Source organism: Dendropsophus ebraccatus, chromosome 10 (genome assembly GCF_027789765.1).
Source record: "Dendropsophus ebraccatus isolate aDenEbr1 chromosome 10, aDenEbr1.pat, whole genome shotgun sequence".
NCBI classification, from domain to species: Eukaryota; Metazoa; Chordata; class Amphibia; order Anura; family Hylidae; genus Dendropsophus; species Dendropsophus ebraccatus.
In genome coordinates, this window is record NC_091463.1 from 10766628 (window position 1) to 10790581 (window position 23954).

Below are 23954 nucleotides of genomic sequence, written 5' to 3' on the forward strand. Positions count from 1 at the left end.
AAGCAGGAAGTGGTAATACATACACAGGAAATGGGTGGTGTATCCATAAAGGAACATGGAAACAAAACATACCAAGAACGACCACTAGGTGGCAGCAAATAACTAGTCATAGAAAGATCCATATACAATAATAAGAATATTAACTGTGTAACAGCATACTCCCCGTCTGGCGTGCAAATGTCACTATTTACACCATAACGGTAGTTATACAATCGCAAATAAACAACAGTGCAATTTGCTTAGATGTCTTGAACCTGAAAGACAAAAAAAAACATGCAAATAATGCGACAATTATGGGAATTCAAGTCAAAGGTAGGATCCAGCAGCATACTCAAGTTCATTCTCCACAGGGCAAGAGCAAGATAAGTTCCGTGATAGGCCTGATGAAAGTCTTTACAGTCCCTTGTCTTGCAACTCTCACCTCCACCTTGCGTACCTTACCGTCATCACTAAGAATGCTCTCTATAATAAGTCCCATAGGCCACTCGATTCTTGCGGCTTGTTGATCCTTGAGTAGAACAAGATCTCCAACCTTAATGTTAGGGTTCAGGCGTTGCCATATCCTCCGTCCTTGCAGAGTAGAAAGATATTCCATCTTCCAACGATTCCAGAAGCAGTCGGCAAGGTGTTGTACTCTCTTCCACTGGTAATAGCACAGATTTCCTGATTTAAAGTCTCCAGGTGGAACAGGAATGGACCCAAGCTTCTGGGTAAGTAGAGCAGCTGGAGTAAGGATAGCTGGGTTCTCTGGATCGTCCAAGACAAGTCTTTGTTTAGTTCGGGTGATGAGGGTTTTCACTTCCGGACGAATCTCTGGATCTTTGTCAGGTTCTAGAATACTGAAGATTTCAGCTGGCGTTTCTTCTGACTGATCCAGCAGGAATTCAGGACCTGATATCCAAGAAGAATTAGCAAAGGCGCTTGCAGACACTGGTCTAGTTGCATGATCTGCAGGATTCATTTCAGATGGAACATAATGCCATTGTTCAGGTTTAGATGACTTCCTGATTCTTTCAACACGGTTGCTGACATACACATAGAAACGTTTAGTCTGGTTGTATATGTAGCCTAGAACAACCTTGCTATCTGTGTAGAACTTGATGTCATCTATCAGAATGTCCAGCTCACGTACTATGAAATCTGCAATTTCTACAGCTAGAATGGTCCCACAAAGTTCAAGCCTAGGGATAGTGTGTTCTGGCTTAGGTGCTAACTTAGCTTTCCCAAACAGAAACCCTATGTGGGTACGATTAGAAGAGTCTTTTACCTTGAGGTAGGCAACAGCTGCTATGGCCTCAGTAGATGCATCTGAGAAGATGTGAAGCTCCTTTCTCTGACTTGTAGAAAGTGAAGCTGAAGTGTAGCAGCGTGGTATACGGATTCCATCTAAGGCACGTAGAGATTGTTTCCAGGACTCCCACTTGGAGAGCTTGTCTGCTGGCAGTGGAGCGTCCCAATCTTTAACAGTCTCTGAGAACTGCCTAAGCAAGGATTTGCCTTGTACAGTGATGGGAGCCACAAATCCCATTGGATCGTACAAGCTGTTCACTACTGACAGAACACCACGCTTGGTAAATGGCTTATCTGCAAAGTTGACTTGAAAGCCGAAGGTATCCTTTGATAAGTCCCACCGTAGGCCTAGACTTCGCTGTTCAGGTGGCATGTCCATCCCCAGGCTTAGATCTTTAAACCCTGTTGCGTGATCATCAGGTTGAAAGGCCTTCATAACGGCAACACTATTTGAGGCAATCTTGTGTAGTCTGAGGTTAGCCTCAGAGAGCATACCTTGTGTCCTTTGGAGCAGGTCTATGGCTTCTTCATCTGTAGGTAAAGACTTAAGCCCATCGTCAACATAAAAGTCTCTCTCAACGAAGTGTCGAGCATCCACACCATACTCCTTTTCTCCATCAAGGGCAGTCCTTCTTAAACCATATGTTGCAACAGCGGGTGAGGGACTATTCCCAAAAACATGTACTTTCATACGATATTCCATGATCTCATTGTCCATGTTGTTGTTTCGGTGCCACAGAAACCTTAGGAAGTTCCTATGGTCTTCACGTACAATGAAGCAATGAAACATTTGCCCAATGTCGGCAATTATTGCAACTGGCTCTCTTCTAAACCTCATAAGTACACCTACAAGGTTGTTGGTTAGATTTGGGCCCGTGAGAAGAACATCGTTCAAGGATACACCTTGCTGCTTGGCACTGGAATCAAATACTACCCTGATTTGTTTAGGCTTGCGGGGGTGATACACTCCGAAGAAGGGCAGGTTCCAGCACTCTTCGTGTTCTTGAAGCGGTGGTGCAGGTTCCGCATGATCATTGTCAAAGATCCTTTTCATAAAAGCAATGAAATGGTCCTTCATTTCAGGTCTGTTCTTTAGTGTTCGTTGAAGTGAATTGAATCTGGATATAGCCTGTTCACGATTGCTTGGGAGTTTGGCCCTTGCAGCACGAAGTGGTAATGGCGCAACCCAGCTGTTAGACTCATCCTGGAAGAATTCTTTGTCCATTATTTTGATGAACTCTTTGTCTTCAATTGACAAGGCTATTTTGTTGTCATCACTTGTAGTACTAAACACTCCAGCACCTAGATTGTCATCACAAAGGACAGAAGTAACATGCCGTACTTGGATGATGTCAAGAGGCTTCTCTTTTATTTCATAATGGTGAGGACATCGTTTAAAGTGTGAGGCACGTCCATTTCCCAACACGTAAGTTTTGAAGGAGCGGATCTCAGGTGACGTACACATCCTGTCCAAGCATACATCGCCCACTATTACCCAGCCTAGGTCAAGTCTTTGTGCATAAGGGGCGTTGTCAGGTCCATCACACTGGTCACGTACTTTATGGACTCTAAGAATGTCTCTTCCTAGGAGGACCAAAATTTCAGCATTGGTATCCATTGCAGGAATCTCATCAACAAGGTGCCTTAAGTGAGGATGATGATATGCGGCTTCAGGAGTGGGAATTTCTTCCCTTTCATCTGGTATCTGGTCACACTCAACTAATGTTGGTAGGGGTATGCCCTCTTCCCCCTTGATGTGAGAAACCATGAACCCATCGACTCTTCTGCCGAAAGTCTCTATGCGACCAGAACAGGTTCTGAGAGTATACGGTGTGGCGTGACCTTCTATGCCAAAGATCTCAAAGAATTTAGGCTTGACCAGGGATCTGTTACTTTGCTCATCTATTATGGCATACATTCTAACAGCTTTCTCAGGATGGTCCTTCGGGTATATCTTGACTAGGCATACCTTGGCACAGCATTTATGATCCAAGCCTTCTCCACATACTTCTGTGCATGAAGAGAAAACACTATCTTTGGTTGGAGCATGACTTTGTTGCTCCCCGCCATGATTTGAGGCAGAGGGGGAGTTAGTTGGCTGCTGTAGTTTGTCTGGAAGTGGAGTAGGATGCATAGCTGTAACATGTTTTTCACTACTGCATTCTGTGCACTTGATGGCAACTTTACAGTCTTTAGCTTGATGGCTATAAGAAGAACAACACTTAAAACATATTCCAAGTTTCTGTAGAATCTCCCTGCGCTCTTGTAGAGTCTTTGCCCTAAGCCCTCGACATTTCTTAAGAGAGTGAGGCTTCTTGTGAATAGGACACTGGCGATTAGGGTCTTTATCTTTGTTATCCACAACGCTCTGATCACTAGGTGAGGTAGTGGAAGGTGAGATGTCTGTCCTCTTGACAGATATTGCTCTATTAAGGTCTTTCCGTTTAGGTGCAGTGTTATCATACCTTGATGATGAGGATGAAGCAGGCACGTTGGGTTCACTGAAGCTGAAGCTGGGGTCATTTCTCATCCAAGCTTGATCACTAATGAACCTGCAAAAGTATGAGAATGGAGGAAAGGATACATTATAGTCTCTTTTGTACTTTGAGCCCTGTTGTGTCCATTTCTCTTGCAGGCTGTATGGCAGTTTAGACACCACCGGGTTGACACCATGAGCGGTGTCCAGGAAGCTTAGTCCAGGTAGACGTGGATCTGTCTTTGCCAACTCTAGCTCCATAAGGAGGTCACTTAGATCCTGCAGCTTGCGATAGTCTTTGTTTGCTAATTTTGGGAAGTTTTGTAGTCTTTTGAATAGAGAGCTTTCTATGGCTTCAGAGCTACCATAAGCTTGCTCAAGTCTTGTCCATGCAGCAACAAGACCTGCATCAGGATGGTCAACATGTGCTGTTCTCAGTCTTTTGACACGATCAGCAGATTCTGGACCCAGCCACTTTATGAGCAGATCAAGTTCTTCCTTAGTAGTAAGGTTGAGATCAGCAATAGCAGCCTTGAAGGTCGCTCTCCAGGCCCTGTAGTTCCCTGCACAGTCATCAAACCTTTGTAGACTAGTATTAATGAGCTCACGGCGTACCATATACTTGGCAAAATCATTCAAATCTGTTTTCTCACTCTTTGGTGCCAAAGTCACTTGTGGAACCCATTGGTTGTGAAAGTTCTCTGGTGATGTAGGGTGAGCTTTACCAGGGTAAAATGATGTTGCATGAGCATTTAACTGTGGTTTGGTCTCTAAGGCTTGTGCTGGCTGTGGCTTGAGTTGCAGCTTGTCACCAAAGGTCACATTATTGTTGGCAGGAGTTGATGTGGTTTGCTGCATATATGTAATTGTGTTGTAGCCTTGAAGAGGCTCAGGCATATGGAGTTGAGAGGTCTCTGTGTTGAGAGTCAGTACAGTGTCTTTAGTAGGAGGTACAGTTGATGATTCTGTATCTTTACAAATGTTATGCTTTAGTACATATTCACTGGTGCGTTCAACTGGATCTTCTGGTTCTGCTGAGATAAGACAGTCCAAATTAGTGCTCTGTTCCATTGCTTGTTCAAGAACTTTCAATCTTGCAGTAGAAGCTGCTTCCTCCCCTTCCATTTGAAGAATCTTTATTTGTGAATCTGCCTCTGCTTGCTGAGCTACCATCTTAGCATGGTAAGCTGCTTTGCGTGCTTCTACCTCTGCTTGCTTTCTGGTAAAAGCACTTTGCGCTTTTTTTGCTTCAGCATCAGCGCGGGCTTCTATTAGCTTGTCACTTAATGTCGAATTTCTAGAGCGAGAGGATCTAGAGGACAGTGAAGTGCGCTTTGTTGAGGTGGATCTGTGATATCTGGTCTCCTGCAGTTGAGTAACGCGGAGTTCTGCCTTAAACTTAGCATTTTGTACTTCAAGATCCCTTTGTTGATTCAGTGCATTGGTCCTTGTCAGTTCTTCTGAAGAATCCTCTTTATTAGAGTCCTGCAGGAAAGCTGAGTACTTTACAGACAGTCGCTGGTAACGTTCATATGCGACACATAGGCGATTTACAGAGTCTATTAATTCGGCTGGTTGATCATTACAGTGTGACAAAACTGACATACAGTGTGAGGTTCTGTCCCAGAGGTCTGACAGGTTTCTGGAGAACTCATCTGTAGTGGCTTCATAGTTTTCCCTGAGTTTCTGTGTGGGTTTTATTGTACGTTTGGTTTTTACACTCTGTTCAGTAATGTCTGCCGGATCTGCTCCCTGTGGGCCTGCCGGTTCAGTAGCATGAAGTGTCTGCATTGGTTCGGCAATAAGAAAGTGTTTAGAGCCTTGTCTAGACATTTTTTACTGTTATGCAAAAAATGGTACTGTCTCTTTAAGAAGACCAACAGCAGCTTAGACAGGTGAGGTAACACAGTTCAATGTAGAGGAACAGTTTTTTATCATTCACATGGAGTGCAGTAAGCTTGTGCGACAATGTGATTCAAGATGGTGGATGGTGCACTGAGCTTGATTGCAGATTAGGCACACACATATACACAGCAGGCTGGAGGAATTCTATGCATCTTTTGACTATTCTGACTCAGATTATTGTTGTAGTGATTTATCCCTTGTAAGACCTCTATGCCTGGCCTGTATAAGCAGATGTAACCACTGAGGACAATCCTTATCAGATAGCTGAACTCACCAACACTGTTTTCATCCAAAAGCTGGTTTATTCTGTACATCAAACAACAGGAATACAGCAGAATGAATGGATTTAGTATTATGCGGTCAAAAGATGATGCTTTCCTTAGCTTAGCATGCAGGATACAGGAGCCCTGTTACATGTGGTAGATGCAGGCAGCCATGATGCAGGAAAATACACCAAGAAGAAGCAGGAAGTGGTAATACATACACAGGAAATGGGTGGTGTATCCATAAAGGAACATGGAAACAAAACATACCAAGAACGACCACTAGGTGGCAGCAAATAACTAGTCATAGAAAGATCCATATACAATAATAAGAATATTAACTGTGTAACAGCATACTCCCCGTCTGTGTAGTATTCTAATGATCGTCGTCCATCTTCTCTAGAACATAATCTGTGTAGTATTCTAATGATCGTCGTCCATCTTCTCTAGAACATAATCTGTGTAGTATTCTAATGATCGTCGTCCATCTTCTCTAGAACATAATCTGTGTAGTATTCTAATGATCATCGTCCATCTTCTCTAGAACATAATCTGTGTAGTATTCTAATGATCATCGTCCATCTTCTCTAGAACATAATCTGTGTAATATTCTAATGATCATCGTCCATCTTCTCTAGAACATAATCTGTGTAGTATTCTAATGATCATCGTCCATCTTCTCTAGAACATAATCTGTGTAGTATTCTAATGATCATCGTCCATCTTCTCTAGAACATAATCTGTGTAGTATTCTAATGATCATCGTCCATCTTCTCTAGAACATAATCTGTGTAGTATTCTAATGATCGTCGTCCATCTTCTCTAGAACATAATCTGTGTAGTATTCTAATGATCGTCATCCATCTTCTCTAGAACATAATCTGTGTAGTATTCTAATGATCATCGTCCATCTTCTCTAGAACATAATCTGTGTAGTATTCTAATGATCGTCGTCCATCTTCTCTAGAACATAATCTGTGTAGTATTCTAATGATCATCGTCCATCTTCTCTAGAACATAATCTGTGTAGTATTCTAATGATCGTCGTCCATCTTCTCTAGAACATAATCTGTGTAGTATTCTAATGATCATCGTCCATCTTCTCTAGAACATAATCTGTGTAGTATTCTAATGATCATCGTCCATCTTCTCTAGAACAAGGCCTTCAGGGTACGCACTCATTCTACACGGTGTAATAATCTTCATCTGTCCTCAATGGAACGGGATCTCTACTAGAAAGGGATCTGTGGAACATAACCGCATCATCATCATCATCATCATCATCCATCCTCTCCAGAACAGATCATCATCCATCCTCTCCAGAACAGATCATCATCCATCCTCTCCAGATCATCATCCATCTCCCGTTCTCAGCAGAGCCGAGTCTTTTCATGGTTAAACCTCGGGTCTATGGACACAGAAGGAGCCATGACTATTTATATAACTCTTGTGAAGAACCACCAGACCCGGAGGGCATCGAGTCTCCAAAATAACCTGGCGAGGGAACGTCTGGTAAACACACGAGATCTGGATGAAAACCTGCAGGGTTTTTTTTCTCAATATCAAAAAAAAATCTCCCCATCGAGCGGATGATAAAACCACAAAGCATAATGTGCAGCAGAGCCGGCTTTCAAAGCCTCCGACGCTTCCCAGTCAAAGCCGAACTGGGATGAGCAGATCCACCAGCTACAAAGGCCCACTATGGAGATGAAAGCCGCGCTGGACGTGGCTCGCAGATATTTATAGTGTAGACTTATATACAAGCTGGAGATGTTTGCTTAATGGTTTCTGCTGGAAGCAAGCGGTGACGTCCGCCATTCGCCATACCCTGCTCGCTTTACAAACACCCCTGTCTGACTCATTATCCGCATCATAGACAATTAGAGGAGGCAAACTGAAGCCACGCTACACCCAGATATCTACAGTATGTCTCACGTCAGGACGTCGCATCTGATTTCAGCCATTATGGAAGTGATGGAGAACTGGTCATCCAGCTTCCTCTCACTTAAAGGGGTAGTTCAGCAAAAAAAAAACAAAAAAACTTTCAAATTAACTGGTGCCAGAGAGTGCATTTTTAGTGTACTTCTATTTAAAAAAAATTTAAGTCTTCCAGTAATTATTAGCTGCTGTATGATCTGCAGGAAGTTGTGTATTTGTTCCAGTCTGGAGAGCAGGAGATGTTTTCTAGAGATTTGCTGCTGCTCTGGACAGATCCTGACATGGACAAAGGTGGCAGCAGAGAGAGCCGTGTCAGACTGGAGAGAATACACCACTTCCTGTAGGACATACAGCAGATGATAAGTACTAGAAGACTGGAGATTTTTCAATAGAAGTAAAAGATTTTTTTTTTTTTGTTGAACTATGTTTATATCAATTTGTACATGTGGCCACTAGGTGTCTCCCTTCCTGATATTTGGTCTTTTTTAAAAAAAAAAGAAAAAAAGAGGCCAAAGACAGAAAGTCACTCACAGACATGGTTTTATATTAATTTGTACAATCATGCGCATGTGTACAGGTGCTTAGCGTCCACATTCAGTAGCAGAAAATCCTGGGGGTGCTCGCATTGTATGGTCAGCTCTCCTGTCACACGGCATCAAAACCTCTGTAACTAAACAGTGACATTATACATAACAAAGAGCTTTGTCTCCCAATTAGCTGCAGAGCTGATAATATAATTAGTAAAAGTTAATAATATATATCTATAATATATACATACAATCTGCATGATGAACAGGTGTCCTTGTGTGATCGCGGAGGGACGGGGTTCTTCCTGTGTTTGGTCTTTTTTTTGAACAGAGAAAAGACCAAATATCAGCTTAAAGGCAACATAGACCACAGTTTGGTCGTGTGTATACTGTTTAAACATAGAAAACTTTTTACAAAACATAAAGCAAGTACAGTGGTACCTTGGTTTAAGAGTAACTTGGATTAAGAGCATTGCTTATGTTTAAGAGCTCCCTATACTGGGTGGGAGGGGGAGCGGGGGAAGGGGTATGGTCTGCATATCGGGGTCTACAGCCCTGTACTCTAACCCAGGAATTCTCCCTCACCTTCCAAATCATAGCAGGTCCACTTCAGGCTGGGGCTTACATCAGGGGACAGGACTGTGGAAATTATCTCTCCATAGCTGTAACCCCTCTCTCCCTGGTCAGAGAGCGCTGCTATACTGTGCTCACATCTGCCCTGCTCATTCCTTCATGCTCCCTGCAGTCTGTCAGTCCTTGTGTTTCCCATCCTCTCCATTCCTGCTATAATGTGCCTGCACTCACACTCAGCTGTACACACTGCTGCTATAATGTGCCTGCACTTACACTCAGCTATACACACTGCTGCTATAATGTGCCTACACTCAAACTCAGCTATACACACTGCTGCTATAATGTGCCTGCACTTACACTCGGCTATACACACTGCTACTATAATGTGCCTGCACTCACACTCAGCTATGCACACTGCTGCTATAATGTGTCTGCACTTACACTCAGCCATTCACACTGCTGTATAGAGAGATTTCTGTCACTGTCCTCCTGCACAGCTTTGTGATTCTCACTTCCTGCTCTATACAGATCATTTCCCAGCCATCTCCTCTTTATCATTACAGACAGCAGTACAGTGACACGTGATGCCAGTATATAGATAACACAGGAGTACAGTGACAGGTGATGCCAGTATATAGATAACACAGGAGTACAGTGACAAGTGACACCAGTATATAGATAACACAGGAGTACAGTGACAGGTGACACCAGTATATAGATAACACAGGAGTACAGTGACAAGTGACACCAGTACATAGATAACACAGGAGTACAGTGACAGGTGATGCCAGTATATATATAACACAGGAGTACAGTGACAAGTGACACCAGTATATAGATAACTCAGGAGTACAGTGACAGGTGACACCAGTATATAGATAACACAGGAGTACAGTGACAGGTGACACCAGTATATAGATAACACAGGAGTACAGTGACAGGTGATGCCAGTATATAGATAACACAGGAGTACAGTGACAAGTGACACCAGTACATAGATAACACAGGAGTACAGTGACACGTGATGCCAGTATATAGATAACACAGGAGTACAGTGACAGGTGATGCCAGTATATAGATAACACAGGAGTACAGTGACAAGTGACACCAGTATATAGATAACACAGGAGTACAGTGACAGGTGACACCAGTATATAGATAACACAGGAGTACAGTGACAAGTGACACCAGTACATAGATAACACAGGAGTACAGTGACAGGTGACACCAGTATATAGATAACACAGGAGTACAGTGACAGGTGATGCCAGTATATAGATAACACAGGAGTACAGTGACAGGTGACACCAGTATATAGATAACACAGGAGTACAGTGACAGGTAACACCAGTATATAGATAACACAGGAGTACAGTGACAGGTGACACCAGTATATAGATAACACAGGAGTACAGTGACAGGTGACACCAGTATATAGATACAGAGATACAAAGAACTCCTCCCTGTAGAATGACCTCTGTAAAGGTCTGTAAAGGCCCAGTAGCCTTTCTCTTCCACTTGATTGGGGCAACTCTTGTCTATGGTCCATGGGGCTTGCTGTAAAGCATCTCTCTAAATGGTGTAAAAATAGCTCAGGCAAAATGGCCGCCCCCATAATAATGTACAAAAATTTCTTAAAAAATTACAATCAGAAAATAGCAACAAATGAGAAAAACACATTGCAGTTCTGAACAGTGAGAACAATCTAGGTGATACAGTCCCGTTAAACATTAGATGATGTCTATTGAAGTCAATGAGCTGTAAGTGTAATGCATGGACAGGTTGGGTCCTCCAGAGCTAGAGACACTCTTTGTAGTGATTTTCTATTCTGAAAAACCAGAATGTATGCTAGCCTCCAGAATATACGCAGATCTGCCATTGATTTCCAAAGTGGGGTCGGGCTGAATACAACAGGGCATATGATTTAGAAAAGAAATGGGTGGGGCTAGCTGTGGTGTGGGAGGGGCTTAGCTCTGAGGACTCTAATAGAGAAGTGATGTGATGTAGCATGGCTGAGCCGCCTCTCAGTGGACGCCTCCACTATGTGTGACAGGTGCTTTCTAAAATCTCTGCTTGACATTGCCGCAGGCTGGATGAATTCATTATACCATGAAAGTGGCATCTTTAAACATCAGTGAATTAATTCATGTCAGATAATTACAGGAGGAGAAAGGAGGGAAGAGAAAGGATAGAAGACTGAGACTGTGCGGGGAAGCTTCTATAACTACTGTACAATGGAGGGATGGATACTACATAGATAGATGGGAGATAGATAGATAGATAGATAGATAGGAGATAGATAGGAGATAGATAGATAGATAGATAGATAGATAGATAGATAGATAGATAGATAGATAGGAGATAGATAGATAGATAGATATGAGATAGATAGATAGATAGATAGATAGGAGATAGATAGGAGATAGATAGATAGATAGATAGGAGATAGATAGAAGATAGATAGATAGATAGGAGATAGATAGATAGGAGATAGATAGATAGATAGATAGATAGATAGGAGATAGATAGATAGATAGATAGATAGATAGATAGATAGATAGGAGATAGATAGATAGATAGATAGGAGATAGGAGATAGATAGATAGATAGATAGATAGATAGATAGATAGATAGATAGATAGATAGATAGGAGATAGATAGGAGATAGAGAGATAGATAGATAGGAGATAGATAGATAGATAGATAGATAGATAGATAGATAGATAGATAGGAGATAGATAGATAGATAGATAGATAGATAGATAGATAGATAGATAGATAGGAGATAGATAGATAGGAGATAGATAGATAGGAGATAGATAGGAGATAGATAGATAGATAGATAGATAGATAGATAGGAGATAGATAGATAGATAGATAGATAGATAGATAGATAGATAGATAGATAGATAGATAGGAGATAGATAGATAGGAGATAGATAGATAGATAGATAGATAGATAGATAGATAGGAGATAGATAGGAGATAGATAGATAGATAGATAGATAGATAGATAGATAGATAGATAGATAGGAGATAGATAGATAGATAGGAGATAGATAGATAGATAGATAGGAGATAGATAGATAGATAGATAGATAGATAGATAGGAGATAGATAGGAGATAGGAGATAGATAGATAGATAGATAGATAGATAGATAGATAGGAGATAGATAGGAGATAGAGAGATAGATAGGAGATAGATAGATAGATAGGAGATAGATAGATAGATAGATAGATAGATAGATAGATAGATAGATAGATAGATAGATAGATAGATAGGAGATAGATAGGAGATAGAGAGATAGATAGGAGATAGATAGATAGATAGGAGATAGATAGATAGATAGGAGATAGATAGATAGATAGATAGGAGATAGATAGATAGGAGATAGATAGATAGGAGATAGATAGGAGATAGATAGATAGATAGATAGATAGATAGATAGATAGATAGATAGGAGATAGATAGATAGATAGGAGATAGATAGATAGATAGATAGATAGGAGATAAATAGATAGATAGATAGATAGATAGATAGATAGATAGATAGATAGGAGATAGATAGATAGATAGATAGATAGATAGATAGATAGATAGGAGATAGATAGATAGATAGATAGGAGATAGATAGATAGATAGATAGATAGATAGATAGATAGATAGATAGCAGGAGTAGCAGGAAGCTGCAGGATCACTAATTAGTAGAGAGCGACTCCAATATAAATTTTATGAACCAAGTTGATTGAAGGGCTGGAATCTGTGAAGTCAACAAGCAAGACCTGACTGCTGCGAATGTAAACACTAAACATGTGCACATGAATGCAATATATAGCCTGCACTAAATCATAGACTGCGAGATAGATAGATAAGTATAGTATAAGGTATACAGGTATGGTAGGAGGTATACAGGTATGGTACGTGGTATATAGGCATGGTAGGAGGTATACAGGTATGGTACGTGGTATATAGGTATGGTAGGAGGTATATAGACATGGTAGGTGGTATATAGGCATGTTAGGTGGTATATAGGCATGGTAGGAGGTATATAGGTATGGTAGGAGGTATACAGGTATGATAGGTGGTATATAGGCATGGTAGGAGGTATACAGGTATGGTACGTGGTATATAGGTATGGTAGGTGGTATATAGGCATTGTAGGTGGTATATAGGCATGGTAGGAGGTATATAGGTATGGTAGGAGGTATATAGGTATGGTAGGTGGTATATAGGCATGGTAGGTGGTATATAGGTATGGTAGGTGGTATATAGGCATAGTAGGAGGTATATAGGTATGGTAGGTGGTATATAGGCATGGTAGGTGGTATATAGGCATGGTAGCTGGTATATAGGCATGGTAGGAGGTATATAGGTATGGTACGAGATATATAGGTATGGTAGGTGGTATATAGGCATGGTAGGAGGTATATAGGTATGGTAGGTGGTATATAGGTATGGTAGGTGGTATATAGGTATGGTAGTAGGTATATAGGTATGGTAGGTGGTATATAGGCATGGTAGGAGGTATATAGGCATGGTAGGAGGTATATAGGTATGGTAGGTGGTATATAGGCATGGTAGGTGGTATATAGGTATGGTAGGTGGTATATAGGCATGGTAGGAGGTATATAGGTATGGTAGGTGGTATATAGGCATGGTAGGAGGTATATAGGTATGGTAGGAGGTATATAGGTATGGTAGGTGGTATATAGGTATGGTAGGAGGTATATAGGCATGGTAGGTGGTATATAGGTATGGTAGGTGGTATATAGGCATAGTAGGAGGTATATAGGTATGGTAGGTGGTATATAGGCATGGTAGGAGGTATATAGGCATGGTAGGTGGTATATAGGTATGGTAGGTGGTATATAGGCATAGTAGGAGGTATATAGGTATGGTAGGTGGTATATAGGTATGGTAGGTGGTATATAGGCATGGTAGGTGGTATATAGGTATGGTAGGTGGTATATAGGCATAGTAGGAGGTATATAGGTATGGTAGGTGGTATATAGGCATGGTAGGAGGTATATAGGTATGGTAGGAGGTATATAGGCATGGTAGGTGGTATATAGGTATGGTAGGAGGTATATAGGCATAGTAGGAGGTATATAGGTATGGTAGGAGGTATATAGGTATGGTAGGTGGTATATAGGTATGGTAGGAGGTATATAGGCATGGTAGGAGGTATATAGGTATGGTAGGAGGTATATAGGCATGGTAGGTGGTATATAGGTATGGTAGGTGGTATATAGGCATAGTAGGAGGTATATAGGTATGGTAGGAGGTATATAGGTATGGTAGGTGGTATATAGGCATGGTAGGTGGTATACAGGTATGGTACGTGGTATATAGGTATGGTAGGTGGTATACAGGTATGGTAGGAGGTATACAGGTATGGTACGTGGTATATAGGTATGGTAGGTGGTATATAGGTATGGTAGGTGGTATATAGGCATTGTAGGTGGTATATAGGCATGGTAGGTGGTATATAGGTATGGTAGGAGGTATATAGGTATGGTAGGTGGTATATAGGTATGGTAGGAGGTATACAGGTATGGTACGTGGTATATAGGTATGGTAGGTGGTATATAGGCATTGTAGGTGGTATATAGGCATGGTAGGTGGTATATAGGTATGGTAGGTGGTATAAAGGCATGGTAGGAGGTATATAGGTATGGTAGGAGGTATATAGGTATGGTAGGTGGTATATAGGTATGGTAGGTGGTATATAGGCATGGTAGGTGGTATATAGGTAAGGTAGGTGGTATATAGGCATGGTAGGTGGTATATAGGCATGGTAGGAGGTATATAGGTATGGTAGGTGGTATATAGGTAAGGTAGGAGGTATATAGGCATGGTAGGTGGTATATAGGCATGGTAGGAGGTATATAGGTATGGTAGGTGGTATAAAGGCATGGTAGGAGGTATATAGGTATGGTATGTGGTATATAGGCATGGTAGGTGGTATATAGGCATGGTAGGAGGTATATAGGCATGGTAGGTGGTATATAGGTATGGTAGGTGGTATATAGGCATGGTAGGAGGTATATAGGCATGGTAGGAGGTATATAGGCATGGTAGGAGGTATATAGGTATGGTAGGTGGTATATAGGCATGGTAGGTGGTATATAGGTATGGTAGGTGGTATATAGGTATGGTAGGTGGTATATAGGCATGGTAGGTGGTATATAGGCATGGTAGGTGGTATACAGGCATGGTAGGAGGTATATAGGTATGGTAGGTGGTATATAGGCATGGTAGGTGGTATATAGGCATGGTAGGAGGTATATAGGTATGGTAGGTGGTATACAGGCATGGTAGGAGGTATACAGGTATGGTAGGTGGTATATAGGTGTGGTAGGCGGTATACAGGTAAGTGTAAGGGTTTGGAAATGAATAAAGTTTTTTCTTTAAAATATAAAGTAATACATACATAAATATTTATATACATATATAGATAATAGTTATACATATATAAGTGATTATAGTTATACATATATAGGGGATTATAGTTATACATATATAAGTGATTATAGTTATACATATATAGGTGACTATAGTTATACACATATAGGGGATTATAGTTATACATATATAAGTGATTATAGTTATACACATATAGGGGATTATAGTTATACATATATAAGTGATTATAGTTATACATATATAGGTGACTATAGTTATACATATATAAGTGATTATAGTTATACATATATAGATGATTATAGTTATACATATACACTACCATTCAAAAGTTTGGGGTCACCCAAACAATTTTGTGTTTTTCCAAGAAAACTCCCACTTATTCACCATCATACGTTGTGAAATGAATAGAAAATAGAGACAAGACATTGACAAGGTTAGAAATAAGGATTTGTATGTGAAATAACATTGTTCTTCCATCACACTTTGCTTCCGTCCCAGAATCCTCCTTTTGCAGCAATTCCAGCATTGCCCACCTTTGGCATTCTAGCTATTACTCTGTTAAAGGGGTAGTGCGGCGCTAAAAAATAATTCACAGAATAACACACATTACAAAGTTATACAACTTTGTAATGTATGTTATGTCTGTGAATCGCCCCCTTCCCCGTGTCCCACCACCCCCGCCCATGTACCCGGAAGTGTGTGGTGCATTATACATTACCTGATCCGTGTCGAGCCCGTCCGCCATCTTGTGCCAAACATCATCTTCGGATGGACGGCCGAATTGCTGCCGCCGTCCCCCCTCCGCCGCGTCATAACTGTGCTCAGCCGCGATTGGCTGAGCACAGTTATGCTCAGCCAATAGCGGCTGAGCGGCTGATGACGCGGCGGAGGGGGGACGGCGGCAGCGATTTACCATTAGGCACCCGTAGTCCAGTGCCTAGGGCAGCACCTTGCAGGGGGGCAGCAGCAGGGAGCAGGGGGACAGAAAAAACAAATTTTTTTGTTTTTATTTTTTTAGTTTCCCTCCTCCCGTTCAGACTTGCCAGTAAATCTGGTGTCTTTTCCAGGGGGGTGGGGGGTATGGTGGTATTGGTCAGGTCTGGTATCGCCAATAGGTGCGTGTAGATGGGGCGTCTCCAGGTTTAGTGCCTAGGGCAGCAGCAGCTGGTAATACAGCCCTGATGGCATGGCCTTGCAAAATTGAGTGACAGCGCTTGGTTGGAGCCAATTTCATCCTACAACAGGACAATGACCCGAAACACACCTCCAAATTGTGCGAGAACTATTTCCAGCAGAAGCGGCAGCTGGTATTCTATCATAGGTAATGGAGTGGCCAGCGCAGTCACCAGATCTGAACCACATTGAGCTGTTGTGGGAGCAGCTGGACCGTATGGTACGCCAGAAGTGCCCATCCAACCAATCCAACTTGTGGGAGCTGCTTCTAGAAGCGTGGGGGGCAATTTCTCCAGCTTACCCCAACAGAGTAATAGCTAGAATGCCAAAGGTGTGCAATGCTGGAATTGCTGCAAAAGGAGGATTCTGGGAGGAAAGCAAAGTGTGATGGAAGAACAATGTTATTTCACCTACAAATCCTTATTTCTAACCTTGTCAATGTCTTGTCTCTATTTTCTATTAATTTCACAACGTACGGTGGTGAAGAAGTGTGACTTTTCTTGGAAAACACTAAATTGTTTGGGTGACCCCAAACTTTTGAACGGTAGTGTATAAGTGATTATAGTTATACATATATAGGTGATTATAGTTATACACATATAGCTGATTATAGTTATACACATATAGGTGATTATAGTTATACACATATAGGTGATTATAGTTATCTATATCATAAAAATGAAAGTCTGTCTGTCCGTCTGTCCCATATAGACTTCCAAATGCCTGAACCGTTTGACCCCAAATTTGGCCCACAGATACATTAGGTGCCTGGGCAGGTTAGAGCGAAAGTCCCGTCCTTGCCAGATGTACAGGAGGGGACAAGTGTACAAGTATACAAGACCTCTACCAACTATAAACTACAGGTACACAGGACCCCCAAACTATAAACTACAGGTATACAGGACCCCAGAACTATACACTACAGGTATACAAGACCTCCACCAACTATACACTACAGGTATCCAGGACCCTCAAACTATAAACTACAGGTATAGAAGTCCTCCCCCAACTATACATTACAGGAATACAGCACCTTCACCAACTATATATTACAGGTATTCAGTACCTCTATCAGCTATACACTGCAGATATACAGTACTTCCCAAACTATACAGTACAGGTATACACCCCACCCCCCAATTATACACTATTGGTATACAGGACCTCCCTCAAATATACACTATAGGTATACAGCCCCCCCAACTACACACTACAGGTATACAGGACCCCCTCAACTATACACTACAGGTATACAGTCCCCCCCAACTACACACTACAGGTATACAGGACCCCCTCAACTATATGCTACAGGTATACAGTCCCCCACCCCCCACCCCAACTATACAATACAGGTATACAGGACGGATGTTTGAAGTTTTTAGTTTATTTCTAATGTGCATAAGCTACAATTTACATAAACAGTGCAGAACTGTCGGGTATATAGGGGCATATAGGAGCTACTGGCCATTTTCCCTTAAACAAAAAAAACAAGGACATAGATTGGCCTCCTGGGCACCTTAGAATAAATCTAATGAACACACTAACACTTTATACCCAGGCAGCGCCGGGTACATTTTCTAGTACATATATAAGTGATGATAGTTATACATATATAAACGCTGCAATTACAACACTAATAGATAAAATTAAAGTTTAACTAATTTTGATGTAAAGAAATAAAATATTTAAACTAAGTGAATCAATAATGTGGAGCTGAGAGAGCGGCAGGCGCAGAGCACTTAGTATGAGGGTGGGCAGTGAGTGTGGCGGTGGCCAGTGATGGATACTGATGGCTCAGCTTCCAGTAAAGCTTCTCGCCACATCTTCTAGATAAATGACCCCCAGTCTATAATCTCCCGCATCCTGGGAGAGGACGCATCACTTACTCCAATCAATCACAAATTGGTCAAGAAACCTTTTAGGTGGAATTTGTATTGATCAGATGCATCCATATACAGTAGCTTGTGGCTTGTATATAGCTTGTGGCTTGTATTTCACTCCAGCCGCCTGTTAGCGGAGAACACTGGGGCACCAACCTACAGAGAGGCTGACACCTACAGGCTGACACCGGTATTACACTGGATAGCATCTCATCAGAACACTTTCCAGAGAGTTAGAACAGGGACCACTAGACAACGCCTGTGAGGGGTTAATAGAATTGCCCCACAAAGGGTCTCCCTGGATGTGGCGCACACAATGGCAGACGTCGGATCTCAGCATTGCTGATCTATAGGTAGTGGGCACTTGGCTAAGGGAAGAAAAGATGTCAGGGTGTATGGATCCCATAAGGAAGCACAGTAGTCAAGTACTTATATGTGGGACCCCCCAACGGAATAGAAGCAGAACCTGCAGAGCATCATCTACAACAGACAATCGAGCAGTAGTCTCCCAGCATGCTGGGAGTTGTAGTTTTATAGTAGCTGGAGGGCCACAGGTTGGAGACCACAGAGACTGAACAGGTTCCAGAGAACAATCCAACTAATATCCAACATTATCCAGCAGATAGAACAGCCCGGAATACTAGCAAGAGAGCCGAAATACACTGACAACCTGCAGAGCATTATCAATGTGGAGGTAGAGTCTGCAGAGCATTATCAATGAGAAGGTAGAGTCTGCAGAGCATTATCAATGTGAAGGTAGAGTCTGCAGAGCATTATCAATGTGAAGGTAGAGTCTGCAGAGCATTATCAATGTGAAGGTAGAGTCTGCAGAGCATTATCAATGTGAAGGTAGAGTCTGCAGAGCATTATCAATGTGGAGGTAGAGTCTGCAGAGCATTATCAATGTGGAGGTAGAGTCTGCAGAGCATTATCAATGTGGAGGTAGAGTCTGCAGAGCATTATAAATGTGAAGGTAGAGTCTGCAGAGCATTATCAATGTGGATGTAGAGTCTGCAGAGCATTATCAATGTGGAGGTAGAGTCTGCAGAGCATTATCAATGTGGAGGTAGTGTCTGCAGAGCATTATCAATGTGAAGGTAGAGTCTGCAGAGCATTATCAATGTGGAATTACAGTCTGCAGAGCATTATCAATGTGGAGGTAGAGTCTGCAGAGCATTATCAATATGGATGTAGAGTCTGCAGAGCATTATGAATGTGGAGGTAGAGTCTGCAGAGCATTATGAATGTGGAGGTAGTGTCTGCAGAGCATTATCAATGTGGAGGTAAGGTCTGCAGAGCATTATCAATGTGGAGGTAAGGTCTGCAGAGCATTATCAATGTGATGGTAGAGTCTGCAGAGCATTATCAATGTGATGGTAGAGTCTGCAGAGCATTATAAATGTGGAGGTAGTGTCTGCAGAGCATTATCAATGTGAAGGTAGAGTCTGCAGAGCATTATCAATGTGGAATTACAGTCTGCAGAGCATTATCAATGTGGAGGTAGAGTCTGCAGAGCATTATCAATATGGATGTAGAGTCTGCAGAGCATTATGAATGTGGAGGTAGAGTCTGCAGAGCATTATGAATGTGGAGGTAGTGTCTGCAGAGCATTATCAATGTGGAGGTAAGGTCTGCAGAGCATTATCAATGTGGAGGTAAGGTCTGCAGAGCATTATCAATGTGATGGTAGAGTCTGCAGAGCATTATCAATGTGATGGTAGAGTCTGCAGAGCATTATAAATGTGATGGTAGAGTATGCAGAGCATTATCAATGTGGAGGTAGAGTCTGCAGAGCATTATCAATGTGATGGTAGAGTCTGCAGAGCATTATGAATGTGGAGGTAGAGTCTGCAGAGCATTATCAATATGGAACTAGAATCTGCAGAGCATTATCAATGTGGAATTACAGTCTGCAGAGCATTATCAATGTGGAATTAAAGTCTGCAGAGCATTATCAATGTGGAGGTAGAGTCTGCAGAGCATTATCAATATGGAACTAGACTCTGCAGAGCATTATCAATGTGGAGGTAGAGTCTGCAGAGCATTATCAATGTGGAGGTAAAGTCTGCAGAACATTAACTGGAGTCTGCAGAGCCTTTTCAGTGGACCAAGAAATGGTAGGATGTTATCTAACCACTACATCTAGGAATCCTCTGTATATTATCTATCTAGGGTGCAGAGCGTGCAGCACATAGCTTATTACATGTGGATCTAGAACATGCAGAGCAACAAGTATTTACTATGGTTCTAAACTTAACAGATCATTTATTATCCAGCTTATCTCTAGAATTTGCAGAGCAGTATCTGATAACAAGTAGGAAGTGTGAAACATCAAGATACCTCTAATGTATACCCTATCCTGTGCCCGCAGAGCATTTTCTGTCTATCCCCCCATAACAATATCAGTCTAGTGCGATCCACCCACCTCTCTGTGTATGCAGCACAACTTATACAGCATCAATACAGGAGCTGCAGAGCATTTACTACTCCAGGAGCCAAGATCTTGCAGAGCATTGCCTGTATAGATTTATAACAACTTGTATCTAAAGTATCATCTATATAGATTAGATCCCTGACTTGCTGATCCTTGTCTGTCTGCTACAGATCACAGAACGTGCACAGCATTTTCTATCCAGTTTAGATGCAGAGTATTATATATCTGGTCTGAATCTAGAACTAGCCGAGCATTGTCAATGCTCAGGAACTTGCCGAGCATTTTCCACCTAGTGTGGATCTAGAATTGGCAGAGCATTTTTTTTTAATGTGGTGCAGCTCAGGAACTTGCAGAGCATTATCCACCTAGTGTGGATCTAGAATTAGCAGAGCATTTTCTATCTGGTGCAGCTCAGGAACTTGCAAGGACTTTTCTATCTAGATGCAGAACATTATCCATCTAGTTTGGATGTAGATTTTGCAGAGCATTACATCTCTCGTGTAGTTCGGAAACTGGCAGAGCATCTTCTATCTAGCTACACAGCATTATCCATATAGAGTGGCTGTAGATCTTGCAGAGCATTACATCTAGAGCAGATCTGGAACTTGCAGAGCATTTTATGTCTAGTTCAGACGGCTAACATTGTCTTTATAGTTTGGATACAGGACTTGCAGAGCATTACTTAGAGTTGATTCCTGCCCTGCACAACGTTATCTAATCCTCAAGCATTGCAGACACACCATCCTAACCCATGAACCTGCAGAGCATCTGCAATATGTGTACCATTTCCGGAACGGCAGAGCATTACCCAAGCCCAGTGCAGAGCATGACCCAACCCCAGTGCAGAGCAGGACCCAAGCCCAGTGCAGAGCATGACCCAACCCCAGTGCAGAGCATGACCCAACCCCTGTGCAGAGCATGACCCAACCCCTGTGCAGAGCATGACCCAACACCAGTGCAGAACAGGACCCAACCCCTGTGCAGAACAGGACCTAACACCAGTGCAGAGCATGACCCAACCCCTGTGCAGAGCATGACCCAACCCCTGTGCAGAACAGGACCCAACACCAGTGCAGAACATGACCCAAGCCCAGTGCAGAGCATGACCCAAGCCCAGTGCAGAGCACTTGTTACTGAAACATCATAGAAAGTCCGTATATGCGGCGATCAGGCAGAGCCCTGGCAGAGATCGGCAGACAGGTGACCTACCTGTGCCCGGGTCCCGGCAGGTGAAGATGCCAGCCTGGTGGCTGAGGGGGCAGTAAGGTGGCAGGGGGCAGAGGCTGGAGCTGAGAGCAGGAGGCAGGGCACAGGTGTCAGAGCAGGAGACAGGAGAAGAGCTGCATGGTAGCAGCAGAGAGCAGGTGGAGTGAGACCCCGAGCAGAGAGACAGAGGTAAGAGGAGAGGAGACAGGAGGGAGGAGAGAGAGAGAGAGAGAGAGAGAAGGAGAGAGAGAGAGGGAGAGAGAGAGAGAGAAGGAGAGAGAGAGAGGGAGAGAGAGGATGCGGCGTGTACTCAGCTCTAACCCACGGGAGGCTGCCCCCTACAGAGCCTGCACTACCCGCATCTCCACACAGAGCGGCAGCAGAGAGCAGCCGGCGGGAGCGGCCACGTCTAGCAGGGCGACAACCGGCTGTGCGGGCTGACAACCGGCTCTGCTCTGCGGGCTGACAACCGGCTCTGCTCCGCGGGCTGACAACCGGCTCTGCGGGCTGACAACCGGCTCTGCTCTGCGGGCTGACAACCGGCTCTGCTCTGCGGGCTGACAACCGGCTCTGCTCTGCGGGCTGACAACCGGCTCTGCTCTGCGGGCTGACAACCGGCTCTGCTCTGCGGGCTGACAACCGGCTCTGCTCTGCGGGCTGACAACCGGCTCTGCTCTGCGGGCTGACAACCGGCTCTGCTCTGCGGGCTGACAACCGGCTCTGCGGGCTGACAACCGGCTCTGCTCTGCGGGCTGACAACCGGCTCTGCTCTGCGGGCTGACAACCGGCTCTGCTCTGCGGGCTGACAACCGGCTCTGCGGGCTGACAACCGGCTCTGCTGTGCGGGCTGACAACCGTCTCTCTGCGCCTCACACCTCTTTGCCGGAGTAGTGCAGAGGACTGTGCCGGGATAACCAACTTATACATAAGAGGGATAAGCGCATGGCCGAGGCAGGGGAAGGGTTAACACGCCGAGGATAAGTGATGCCCTGCCATAGGCTGACAGCCAGGGATGGGGGCAACTAATGCTGGGCAGCCAGATGGATGGGGGCAACTAATGCTGGACAGCCAGAGGGATGGGGGCAACTAATGCAGGACAGCCAGAGGGATGGGGGCAACTAATGCAGAACAGCCAGAGGGATGGGGGCAACTAATGCAGAACAGCCAGAGGGATGGGGGCAACTAATGCTGGACAGCCAGAGGGATGGGGGCAACTAATGCTGGACAGCCAGAGGGATGGGGGCAACTAATGCTGGACAGCCAGAGGGATGGGGGCAACTAATGCTGGACAGCCAGAGGGATGGGGGCAACTAATGCTGGACAGCCAGAGGGATGGGGGCAACTAATGCAGGACAGCCAGAGGGATGGGGGCAACTAATGCAGGACAGCCAGAGGGATGGGGGCAACTAATGCTGGACAGCCAGAGGGATGGGGGCAACTAATGCTGGACAGCCAGAGAGATGGGGGCAACTAATGCTGGACAGCCAGAGGGATGGGGGCAACTAATGCTGGACAGCCAGAGAGATGGGGGCAACTAATGCTGGACAGCCAGAGGGATGGGGGCAACTAATGCTGGACAGCCAGAGAGATGGGGGCAACTAATGCTGGACAGCCAGAGGGATGGGGGCAACTAATGCTGGACAGCCAGAGGGATGGGGGCAACTAATGCTGGACAGCCAGAGGGATGGGGGCAACTAATGCAGGACAGCCAGAGGGATGGGGGCAACTAATGCTGGACAGCCAGAGAAGGGGGCAACTAATGCAGGACAGCCAGAGGGATGGGGGCAACTAATGCTGGACAGCCAGGGATGGGGGCAACTAATGCAGAACAGCCAGAGGGATGGGGGCAACTAATGCTGGA

The 23954-nt window shown here is 43.6% G+C and overlaps 1 protein-coding gene across 1 annotated transcript in view; it reads right to left on the reverse strand.

Annotated features, from left to right (window-relative positions):
- Positions 1-22533, reverse strand: part of LOC138802576 (caM kinase-like vesicle-associated protein) — a 74065-nt gene extending 51532 nt beyond the window's left edge. Inside the window, exon 1 of the mRNA XM_069986039.1 lies at positions 22097-22533. The gene's annotated coding sequence lies outside the window, so the exon portion shown is untranslated. The remainder of the gene's footprint in view (positions 1-22096) is intronic.
- Between the last annotated feature and the right edge of the window lie 1421 nt (positions 22534-23954).